Source organism: Oncorhynchus kisutch, linkage group LG5 (assembly GCF_002021735.2).
Source record: "Oncorhynchus kisutch isolate 150728-3 linkage group LG5, Okis_V2, whole genome shotgun sequence".
NCBI classification, from domain to species: Eukaryota; Metazoa; Chordata; class Actinopteri; order Salmoniformes; family Salmonidae; genus Oncorhynchus; species Oncorhynchus kisutch.
In genome coordinates, this window is record NC_034178.2 from 19746411 (window position 1) to 19758859 (window position 12449).

Sequence of the window (12449 nt, forward strand, 5' to 3'; positions counted from 1 at the left end):
CCCCACAAGGGTGCGTTCTGAGCCCTCTCCTGTAATCCCTGTTCACCCACGACTGCGTGGCCATGCACGCCTCCAACTCAATCATCAAATTTGCGGACGACACAACAGTGGTAGGCTTGATTACCAACAACGACGAGGCGGCCTACATGGAGGAGGTGAGGGCCCTCGGAGTGTGGTGTCAGTAAAATAACCTCTCACTCAACGTCAACAAAACTAAGGAGATGATTGTGGACTTCAGGAAACAGCAGAGGGAACACCCCCCCTACACAGACAGCATCGTGAAGAAGGCGCAGCAGCGCCTCTTCAACCTCAGGAGGCTGAAGAAATTTGGCTTGTCACCAAAAGCACTCACAAACTTCTACAGATGCACAATCGAGAGCATCCTGTCGGGCTGTATCACCGCCTGGTACGGCAACTGCTCCGCCCACAACCGTAAGGCTCTCCAGAGGGTAGTGAGGTCTGCACAACGCATCACCGGGGGCAAACTACCTGCCCTCCAGGACACCTACACCACCCGATGTCACAGGAAGGCCATAAAGATCATCAAGGACAACAACCACCCGAGCCACTGCCTGTTCACCCCGCTATCATCCAGAAGGCGAGGTCAGTACAGGTGCATCAAACCTGGGACCGAGAGACTGAAAAACAGCTTCTATCTCAAGGCCATCAGACTGTTAAACAGCCACCACTAACATTGAGTGGCTGCTGCCAACACACTGAGTCAACTCCAGCCATTTTAATAATGGGAATTGATGGGAATTTATGTAAAATATTTCACTAGCCACTTTAAACAATGCTACTTAATATAATGTTTACATACCCTACATTATTCATTTCATATGTATATGTATATACTGTACTCTATATCATCTACTGCATCTTTATGTAATACATGTATCTCTAGCCACTTTAAACTATGCCACTTTGTTTACATACTCATCTCATATGTATATACTGTTCTCGATACCATCTACTGCATCTTGCCTATGCCGCTCTGTACCATCACTCATTCATATATCTTTATTTACATATTCTTTATCCCTTTACACTTGTGTGTATAAGGTAGTAGTTTTGGAATTGTTAGTTAGATTACTCATTGGTTATTACTGCATTGTCAGAACTAGAAGCACAAGCATTTCGCTACACTCGCATTAACATCTGCTAACCATGTGTATGTGACAAATAAATTTGATTTGATTTTGAATTTGATTTGATTTGATTTTGCATACCGCCCCAACAGATCCACAGATGATGCTATCTCTATTGCACTCCACACTGCCCTTTCCCACTTGGACAAAAGGAACACCCATGTGGGAATGCTTTTCATCGACTACAGCTCAGCGATCAACACCATAGTCCCTCAAAGCTCATCACTAAGCGAAGGACCCTGGGACTAAACACTGAGCATGCCCCCTTTCTCATCGAATGGTTTGTAGTGGAGCATGTTGAGAGCGTCAAGTTCCTTGGTATCCACATCCTTGGTATCCACATTATAGGCTTAGTTAACTGGTGAACAGTTGAAATCATGGAAACATAATGACAATTCTAATTCTAGATTTGGAATAGAATGTGCAACACCTTTAATATATTGTTGTTTGACATGACTACCATGTTCATAAACCAGGGAGGAATTACTGACAGAGTAGGAGCGTGGTGGAGACATCCAAGAGGTTACAATTAGGAAGGGAAATGACAGCAAGTAGTGCAGACGAAAGGGATAACAAGTTGGTGAAACAACAGATGTGCCTGAATGAGAACAATATAGGTGCTACTTTGAGAACACAAACTCTCACATCTTTCACAGCAAAGAGCGAGGGTGTCCAGGGTATGACTGGAGGAGCAATGGAGGAAGCATTGAGGGATTATCTTGGCGTGAGTACAGTTGGTGAGACTGAGTGGACGATGGTGAAGAACAGTGGAGTGAAAAGTTAACGGTCTCAAAGATGGTGAAGGATGAATTGGGTAAAGTGGAATAGGTTTGAGTGACCAGGAGTGGTATAATGCCGATTGTGTGTCAACAGCGCAAAGGGAGAAAGCTTTGTGTGGTTTAGGTTAAACATTTCAGGTAGACGCACGTTGATTAAAATGAATGATAGACGGAAGGTCTTACTGTGGTTTGGTGAAGTGGTTCTCCCATCTTATGTAAAATCTGGGTAAGTGAGATATACAGAAACCGCTGCAGTGTTACAATTGTAAAAAGGTTTGAACAAGTGGCAAGTGTTCGTCAAAGGAATAAATATGTCATAGTCAGATGAAGCACGTTGTATTTGTGATGTGAATCGCGTTCCCGAGTTCCCGGGGTGCCCGGTACGGATGAAGGAGGTCATAGTAGCTAGGATGATCAGGCCAATCCAGCAGGTGTCCTATGTGGAGGCAGTGAAAATAGCCGAAGGAGTAGAGAGGAGAAGGTAGTTCATGTCCCACAGTCTGCAGTGAAGCCATGCAGGAGAAGGATCCCAACAGACAAATAGTGAAAGAGGTGGACATTGTTGTGTTTATAGAGCAAGTGATAAATGCATTAATACATTATTAGTAGCCTTCATCCAAAACTAACAGTTTCCGCAATAGCATGGCGTTTCGACCACAAAAGAGGCGTTTCGACAACAAAATTGCATTTGCATTGCCGCAGTGATAAATTGCATTAATAATAAACTAATAAAACATCTAAGAAGCTAGACATCATTGTGAAGGCGGCAAATAGATTTCTGGATCTCCAGGACTTCACAGACTAAATGTTACAGGGAGTACTGAATGAAGACGTTCCACCCCTCCCAGGTTCCTGAACCTGTGTAGGGATCTGAATAGTACCATTTTTGTTTGAAATTCAGGTTAGTGGAGTGAATTTGGTTTGTGTTTATTTTTTATTTTACGTAATTTGTATTTATTTGTTAATCCCAATTTTTTTGTGTTTTGGTTATTTTTTATAACCCTGTACAGTAGGTGGTAGCAATACACCGGATGAGTGTAGTCTGACTTACAAACCTCAGATAAGAAGACATGGTAGGAACCAAAGTGTTGGTCAGTGTTTCCAGTTGACCCTAATTAGATGTTACATTACATGTTGTTTTCTTACTTCATGTAGCCTGCTAGCTAGCCAACATATTCATACTTCGCTTACTCCTCTCTGATAAGCATGTTTGTGCAACCGTATCTAGGTCTACAACAGCAGTGGTACCAGGCAGTATTAGCTAGCTACGTTTGTTCTGACTATTAATACATTTAGCAAGCTAGCTAGCCCGCTGACCAGCGATTAGCAGCCAACATTATTTGAGCAACACCTTGCTAAGACAATACAATATTTTGCCTTTAAATGTAATGGCATGAAAAGAATTGCCAGAATATTATACAATGACTTATCACTAGCTCTAACAATTTGACCCCCACAGGAAGTCTACACTGGTCATTCTAGAATATACTATATAGCCTAGAAACATGGTTAAATTATCATTAGAATTTATGAAGGCCAGCAGGAGGAGGTGGTTCAGGAAGAGTTTCCTCTCTTCTGGTTGGGCTGTATTGATGTAATGGCATGAAAATAAATTGGCAGAATATTATACAATGACTTATCAACAGCTCTAACAATTTGACCCCAACAGGAAATCTACACGGACAGTTATAGAAATACCCATTTACTATATAACCATTAATTCTTGAAGAATATAACTTATAAATGCCTCAAAATGTTTCAACCGTATTGCCCCACTAGAAACCAAAACATAAGCTTGTATAATGCCACTGTTTGTAAACTAATACTATATGGCTGAGGAGTAGGGTCGATCCAAGCGTTCTGACCTCACAATGACAGTAAAGCACCCAAGCTAACTGGCTAACTTGGATAGCACAAATCAGAGAAAACCTCACTCTTACCATTTTACTTGCCCTAGCAGAGTTGGTTAGGCTGTTTTCATGTTATCCAGAGCGTTGGTGACTAACTGTGCTGCTGGCAACAATTTAATTTGAGCTTTTTTGCAGATGTTTACTGACACCGGCCATATTCAACGGGTGTTGAGCGTTATTAAATGCATCAGTTATTCTGCTCTCTCATCAAGTCACTAAACGTTGGGCAATTAGTTAGAATATAGTTACTAAACTGGCAAGTTTGATGTATAAGTAGCCAACTAATGTTAGGTAGCTAGTTAACATACCGATACATAGTGCTGTAAAGATATGCTATGCGTTTTGTAAGGATAGTGTAGCTAACATAACGTGTAACGTAACTTGTTTGAAAAGTCATTACTTTATTACATTGCTCAACATTTTCTTAACATTTGTCATAATCAGTTAAAGCAATGAAGTTGTATCTGCTCTCGTTGGACTTCGGCTGAATATTTTCCTCAATTTTCTTCAAATCTGAAATCGATGTGAAGCCACGCCCATTTCCTGAAGAATTACATTATGGGCTCTAAAGTACTGCGTGTATATGTCATATTTTGTCGGATTTAGTACGACATCCGGGAACTTTTGGCATACCAACTACATCATACTATGACCATTAAGCATACTATATACTCAATTAACCTCACAAACAGTGCGGTTAGTATGAGTTTTCTAACACAGTTCAGGACTCTGAGCAGCCATTTTGTTTGTTAAAAACTAGGTTGCCCCTTTAAAAAAGCCTCACAACAATCAACCAATCTACAGTTCAACCAATAACTGTAGCTGTAAACAATAGCTGTAATTACAACACTATCTTGGTAATAAGATGATGGATGGGGCTGGAGAAATGTAACTACTCTCAAATTCATGCAAGGACTGACCATCCATGATATTAACATTATAGTTTTAACCATGTTTTGAGGCTATACAGTGTTGGTTTACATTGTTTCTAAACATTGGAGTAAAAAAAAAGCTTATTTGGGGTTCTGATGGGGTACAACAGTTGAACTAAGCTCATGAGGCATGCCTTATATTCTTCAAGAATAAATAATTTAAAAGTCTAAATATGGATGTATCAATTGCAAATTTCCCCTGTAACACCACACATCAGTTCAACAACCGCAGAGTTTGTGCTTCTGTTTTTATGACAGTACTTACTGGTGTTAATCAGGGCCCATTCATCGTTAGAACCATCGGAGCCTTAAGATGCGTTTGGGAAACCGGGCTCAGATATCCAGTTTCCTCCTCTTCTTCATTGTTCGATGTGACAGTCACCTCCCCCTCCTCTTCTTCTTTCACTAAAACGTAATTGTCCTCCTCTTTAACTCTGAACGAGTCTTCGGTTATGGGTGTAAGATGGCACAGTGATGCCATCTGTTGGTAAATGTTCATTTACTGCAACTCTTGTGTTTTACCTGGGTGCTTGAGATACCCGGATGTGTTGTGATGTACGGAACAAGACTGGTTACTCGCATCAATGCCTCTGTCTCGTCATTTAACATTCAAACATGGTGTCAGAGTCGGATAACTAACCATGATTTCCGCAAATTAGAGTCACCTGTTCTGGTTTACCAAACAAATGCTTATTTGTGTAAAATTTAGCCCGGAATTGGCCTTTCGCTAGAGTGAGTTTGCTAGTTAGCTTCAGTGTTGTTAGCACCGGTTAGACATGGCAGCGAACATTCCCCTCCCGCCGTTATGAAGCTCAGCGGTGATTGGAGCACGAACTGGGATACGTTTAGAGGTGAATGGGAGGACTATGCGCTAGCAACGGGACTTCTGGAAAAGGAAGAGGACTATAATGGGAACTGAATGCCGACATGTATACAAACACAACCTGAACCTAACAGCAGCTCAGCAAGGTAACGCTATAGCCATTCTTGATGCTCTTGAACATTACTTTACACCAGCAAAGAACGTCATCTACGAGCGTTATGTTTTCGGTCGTTGCAAACAGGAGGACGGGGAGTCCATTGACAGCTTTGTCACTAGGTTAAGGGAAAAGGCAGCTACATGTGACTATGGTGCTTTAAGAGATGAACTGATCAGAGATACGATTGTGCTTGGCATAACTGATGAGGGCACCCGCAGACGTTTGCTGAGAGAACGTGACCTGACACTGGCCTTGGCAGTGGAGACATGCCGTGCAGCAGAGCTTACTGATATACGGATAAGGTCCATGGAGCTAGAAAGGCAACATATGGACAATGTCAATTCTACATTCAGGCAGCCAGTAAAGAAATTCCCCTTTGCCACAGCTAATGCTAATACTACAGCCAACTCTGCAGTAGACAACCCCAATACATGCCGATATTGTGGCATTTCTCATGGACGAGGAAAAGAACACTGCCCAGCCTATGGAAAAATATGCAAATCCTGTGGTACAGCTAATCACTTTGCAAGGGTCTGCATGAAAAGCAAGAGAGAGGAGGGTAAAGTGCACTCCATGGAAACAAACACAGATGAAGGGAACGACAGCACAGAGGATGTATATGATAACGAGTGCATAGTGGCAGTGAGGGCAAAAGGACAAAAGTGGTTTGCCACTCTGCTACTCAATAATAAACCACAGCAATGCCAGCTAGATTCAGGGACCACGTGCAACGTTATGAGCCTTAAAGACAACAGGAGGCTCGCGCCCAGAAACAAACTCACACAGAGTAGCACCAAGCTGAAACTGCATTCAGGCCAGTTCATGACCTCTTTAGGCCTGTTTGTGACAGAGTGTGTTTTACGTGGCCAGAAATACACCCTTGAGTTTGAAATAGTTGAGGCTGCCATTACTGCCATTACTGTCAGGTTCTACATGCGAGCGCCTTGGGCTTATTAACTTCACCATCCCAGCTGATCTTAACATTATAGACAAAGTCCAGGCTGGGCCCCTGAGCAAGGAGACACTCCTAAGCAAGTACCATGATGTCTTCAACACACCGGTCGAGTCAGTTCCCGGGGAAGTCCACTTTGAGTTGGACGCAGCAATCCAGCCTGTCCAGTGTGCACCCCACAATGTACCAGTGGCAACGAAAGCAGCTACGAAGGCTCAGCTTGACAAATACGAAGTAGATGGCCACATCATATCCGTCACCAAGCCTACAGACTGGATAAGTAATATGGTTATCCTCAAGAAAGCAGACAAACTACGGATATGCATTGATCCTAAACACCTCAATCAGGCTCTGCGACGTTCACATTACATTATGCCCACGTTGGAGGATGTTCTTTACAAGCTCCCAAAGGCCAGAGTCTTCACGCTCGTGGATGCCAGAGATGCCTTCCTGCAGTGCAAACTCGACGAGCCCAGCAGCTACATGACCACCTTTTGGACACCCTGGGGCAGGAAGAGGTGGTTGAAGCTTCCGTTTGGTGTCTCTGTGGCTCCAGAGGTGTATCAGCGGAAACAGCATGAGCTGTTGATGGGACTGATGGGCGTGGAACCCATAGCAGATGACGTCCTCGTAGTGGGCTGTAGGGACAGTGATGAGGAGGCAGAATGTGACCATGACGCCAAGTTCTGGCCCTGATGGTCAGATGCAGACAGGTCAAGCTAAGGCTAAGCATAAAAAGCTTCAGTTTAAAGTGCCAGAGGTCCGCTTTCATGGGCACATCTTGTCCTCCACCGGATTGAAGGCAGATCCTGAAAAAGTGAAGGCTGTCTTGGAAATGCTCCACCCATCTGACGTGAAGGGAGTGCAGCGCTTTGTCGGATTCGTCACCTACCTGGCCAAATTCCTACCGCGGCTCTCTGAAGTGTGTGAGCCACTAAGGAGGCTCATACAAGGACACCATCTGGCATTGGCTCCCAAAACATGACGCAGCGGTGAGGGAAAAAAAACAACTGGTCACCCAGACACCTGTACTGCAATACTACAATGTGTCAAAACCTGTCACGATTCAGAGTGACTCAAGCCAGTATGGACTTGGCTGTTGCCTCATGCAGGAGGGCCAGCCTGTGGCATTCGCCTCTAGGGCACTCACCCCAACAGAGCAGAACTATACCCAGATAGAGAAGGAGTGCCTCAGCATTGTGTTTGCATGCCAACGCTTCCACCACTACCTGTACGGGCGCGACAATATTACCGCAGAAACAGATCACAAGCCCCTTATTGCTATATTCAGCAAGCCTCTTCTGAATGCCCCAAAACGACTGCAGAGCATGCTACTGGCCCTACAAAACTACAAACTCAAAGTGGTGTATAAGCCAGGGCCAGAGATGTATGTGAGTGACACGCTCAGCAGGGCTACTGCATCAGGCACTCACACACGCTCCATGCCTGAACAACACGCAGTGTGCAGCTTACAAACAGAGCAAGTGGATGTTGAACACATCAACCAGGCTGACTACCTCAATGTTACGGACCAGCGCCGTAACATTTATATAAATCAGACAGCACACAGACAGGGACGAGCAACTTCAGGCATTGAGGTCTGTGATTCTGATGGGCTGGCCCGACTGCAAGGAAGAAACTGCTTTAGCCGTCAGAGAATATTTGCCAGTCAAAGAGGAGCTCAGTGTTCAAAACTGAGTAATATTCAAGTGTCAGAGAGTCGTTATTCCCCGGTCTCTGCGCCCTGAGATGTTGGCACGCGTGCACTCAAGTCACATAGGAGGTGAGGCCTGTTACAGACAAGCACGTGACACACTATATTGGCCAGGAATGCAGAGTGAAATCAAAGACTATGTCAGTAAATGCACAGTCTGCAATGAATATGCCATTGAGCAACAGCGAGAGACGATGATGTCGCACGAGCTACCGATGCGGTCCTGGCAGAGAGTAAGTCTAGATCTCTTCCAGCACAGTGGCAAAGACTTTTTGCTGGTAGTCGATCATTACTCAGACTTTTGGGAGATTGACCTCCTCCCCGACCTCTCAGCAGAGACAACGATCAAACACTGCAAGGCTCAGTTTGCCCGCTATGGCCAGCCAGATAGGGTAATTTCAGACAATGGACCCCAATTCTCCGGAGTTGAGTTCCGAAAATTTGCTGCAGGATGAGAGTTCGAGCACGTCACTTCATCACCACGACACCCAAAAGCTAATGGGAAGGCGGAGTCCGCAGTAAAAATCGCAAAGAACCTCTGCAAAAAGGCTCTGCGAGAGGGCAAAGATGCCTGGAAAGCAATCCTGCAGTGGCGCAATACCCCGGCATGGATAGCAGCCCGGCCCAGCGCCTCATGGCACGGCGCTTAAAAGCAGCTCTACCAGTAGCCAGCACTCTCCTGGAGCCATGTTTGGTGACAGACGTGCTGGTGAAGCTACGTCACAGAAGACAGGTCTCCAAGTTCATCTACAACAAATCAGCAAAATACTTACCTGAGCTCAGGGTGGGTGAAACGGTGCGAATGAAGCCACTACCAGGGGACTGGACAGGCCTCTGGAGACTCGGATCCTGTGTACAGAAAGTGGCACCACGCTCCTACTTGGTCGAAGTGAATGGATCACTGTACCGTCGTAACAGGGTTGACCTTCGGATTGCTGAGCCAGCACCTACTCAGAACCATGATGACTAAAGGGGTCACATGACAAAAGACAGAACCCCAGCAAGTCACATGGGGCCTGAGGCACTGGGCGAAGAGCCAGGGGATCACAGGTCGGCCGCTCCTTCGCCCATCAATTCTCCCCTTAGACATTCAGGTGACACGCCTGTGCGGGAACCCGCAGTCCTCGCAGACACGCCCCCTGTCTTTTCACGCTGCGGGCGTCTGTCCCAGCCACCAAAAATACTTAATCTGTAGGTTTCCCATCAGGGATTGTTGACAGACAGAGATAAAAGTTAAGCGAATATCAAAATGAGAAAAAAATAATAATAATAAAACTCTAAACTGTTCATGTTGGAAATTGTTACTAGGTTTGTTTTGTTAGTGAATTGACACCTCCTGTCCTATTTTATTAAATGGGAGATGTTATGGGTGTAAGATGATTCCATCTGTTGGTAAATGTTCATTACTGCAACTCTTGTGTTTTACCGGGGTGCTTGAGATACCCGGATGTGTTGTGATGTACGGAACAAGACTGGTTACTCGCATCAATGCCTCGTCATTTAACATTCAAACATCTTCCTCTTCTTTAACTGAGACGTCTTTCTCTTCTTCTTTCATGGTAACAACCTCAACCTCTACTTGTTTTTGTATTGTAACAGCCTCCTCTTCCTCCTCCTCTTTCACGAGAGCTTCTTTCTCCATCTAGCAGATCTCCTCTTCTTCAACAGGAACGGGGTTAAGTTTGAGACTGGAGCTATGAGGCATGTACTGAAGTCGCTAAGTATAATTCAAAGCAGTGTCACTTTATCAGCAGCACGTGATCAATGAAGTCTGAAAAATAATTTCGGCGGACACCTGATTGGTTTGGTATTGGGCTCGTTCGACATTGCAGCCGACAGTACAGGTGACTGCTGACTGACTAATTTACAAATCAACTTGCATCATAAATAAATACTCATTATTATTATTTATAAATCAGTCAGCCAGTCACTGTTTACCCACAACGCAGCATGGATTTGATGCTCTCGAACACGGCCAGTGGTTTAATAGATGTCATAAAGACTTCATGTATAAAAATGTAGCTGTTCTAAATTCTGTGTTGCTCAAAGCCTTGAGTAATGAACCTTTTTTTTAACACAATTGGCTGGTAAGAGCCAATGCTTCAGGATGCTTTGTTTCCCCATCACTAATTTTCAGCATGTTTTCTGTGAATTAGACTACGGGAGTTTTGTAACTTTTTCCACCTTGGCTTACTGTTAGTTGGCTTCTAACTGGTCTCCGGTAGTTAGGCTCGCTGACCATAACCGTGCTGGTTGGCTATGCTGGTTAGGCTATTAGCTAGTTGGCTAAATAGCTCATGTTAGCTGGCTGGCTAAGATAACTGCATATAGCTAATGTTATTAGATTTTTGGTTAGATGGCGTTATGTATTTCCAAAACGTTGGTTTACTTTAATCACTCAAGTCATGAGCGTAAACGATTGGTTTAATATGAAGTTCTACATTTGAAGTAATTTCTGTTGTAGTTTACATCATAGGGAATAGGCTGGTCCTCCATATTACTTCACACCTGACTTCATCATTCTTCTGAGTTCTAATTGGTTTTATGTAATAACTCCAAAAATAGAACAGTGAGGTGTAACTTTGCAATAGGACTTCAAACATTTTTGGGGAAAAATATTTTATTTGATCTTTTAAACTTTACCGTAACTTAACCATTTTATTTATCTCTGTCACTTTACATTTTTAGAACAAAAAGCATTTGACCTTTCCACTGCGTTAACAATGGAGGATTGGTTGATTTCCAGTTTTTAAGCATAGTATTTAAGATGATTGACGAGAAAAGTATAGTCCAACCATCGGGTAACTTGTTTCATGCTCATCAAAGGCGAGGGTGAATTTCAGATATTCACTGCTTGTATTGAAGAAGGAGTGGAATTTATGAAGTTCCTCTGCTGTCCCCTGGAATAGATGGAACACGTCATCACTGAAGACTTTTTCAGAACCTGATGAGTTGCTAGAATGGATTGTTAGGGTTGACAATCACGTTCTTCTCAAACAACCCCACATACAGATTGGCATAATTAGATGCTATTTTTTAAACTGCAAAGACCAGAATCCATTGCGCATTTGAAATGTTTTCTTTACTCAAGTATGACAATTGGGTACTTTTTACACCCCTGTTTCTTTTACACCTGCAATGTAAAATAAACAGAAGAATGCATGATGGTCAATGCTATCTGGTATCCTTGGGACATCCCTACCCTAAACCCTAACCTTAACCCCTAACTTAACCATTTGAAATGTCAACTTCAACGGGCTAGGGGCGTCCCAAGGATGTATCTCTACCTAAAAATATATGATCTAAGTGATTGATAGTTGGTATTCAGCAGTCATAAAGCCTAATTTACTTTAATGAATTACTAAAATAGTGATTTTGTCAGACAGCAGCTCTACACTTTATTGACTGACTGATCCATTCATCCTTCCATCCCTCCTCAGCCTTCCTCTCCTCTGAGGACCCAGTGAGGCTGGAGAACAGTCAGAGAGCTGTTGAGGGACTGGTTAGGAAGAACACTTCTACAGCCAGAGAGGTGAGAGGTCACACATGGTTTAGATGGTAAATATTTATCTCCCCTTAGCGGTTCATCATGTAAATAAAAGGGAATATGTTCCATCATCTATGTTTATTTCTCACCCTTTTTGGCTGTATGAAAGTTAATTTCCCCTCAGACATATTTGTTCTTTGCTATTATGAAGGTAATCTTTGTCAAATGTACTTTTCCACAATCATTCACCCCACCTCTTTACGTTGCTTATTTATTCTCTTTATATTGAATCTCTTTTATATTGAATATTTATATTCAGTGGCCTGACTGCATCCAGACTGTCATAGGCCCATCCTGGTAGATCTGAACCTAATGCAGCTTGGAGTGATCGGATGACAGAAGTCACATTTAGGTACCAAGTGTAACTGAGGCCATAGATGCTTCATATCCATTACTTTGCGTGTTTGAAATACTATGACTGAATGTGTTTCTTTCTTTGTTGCAGGGGAAGTCAAGAAATGGAACAGCAAGGCCACAGAACATGACA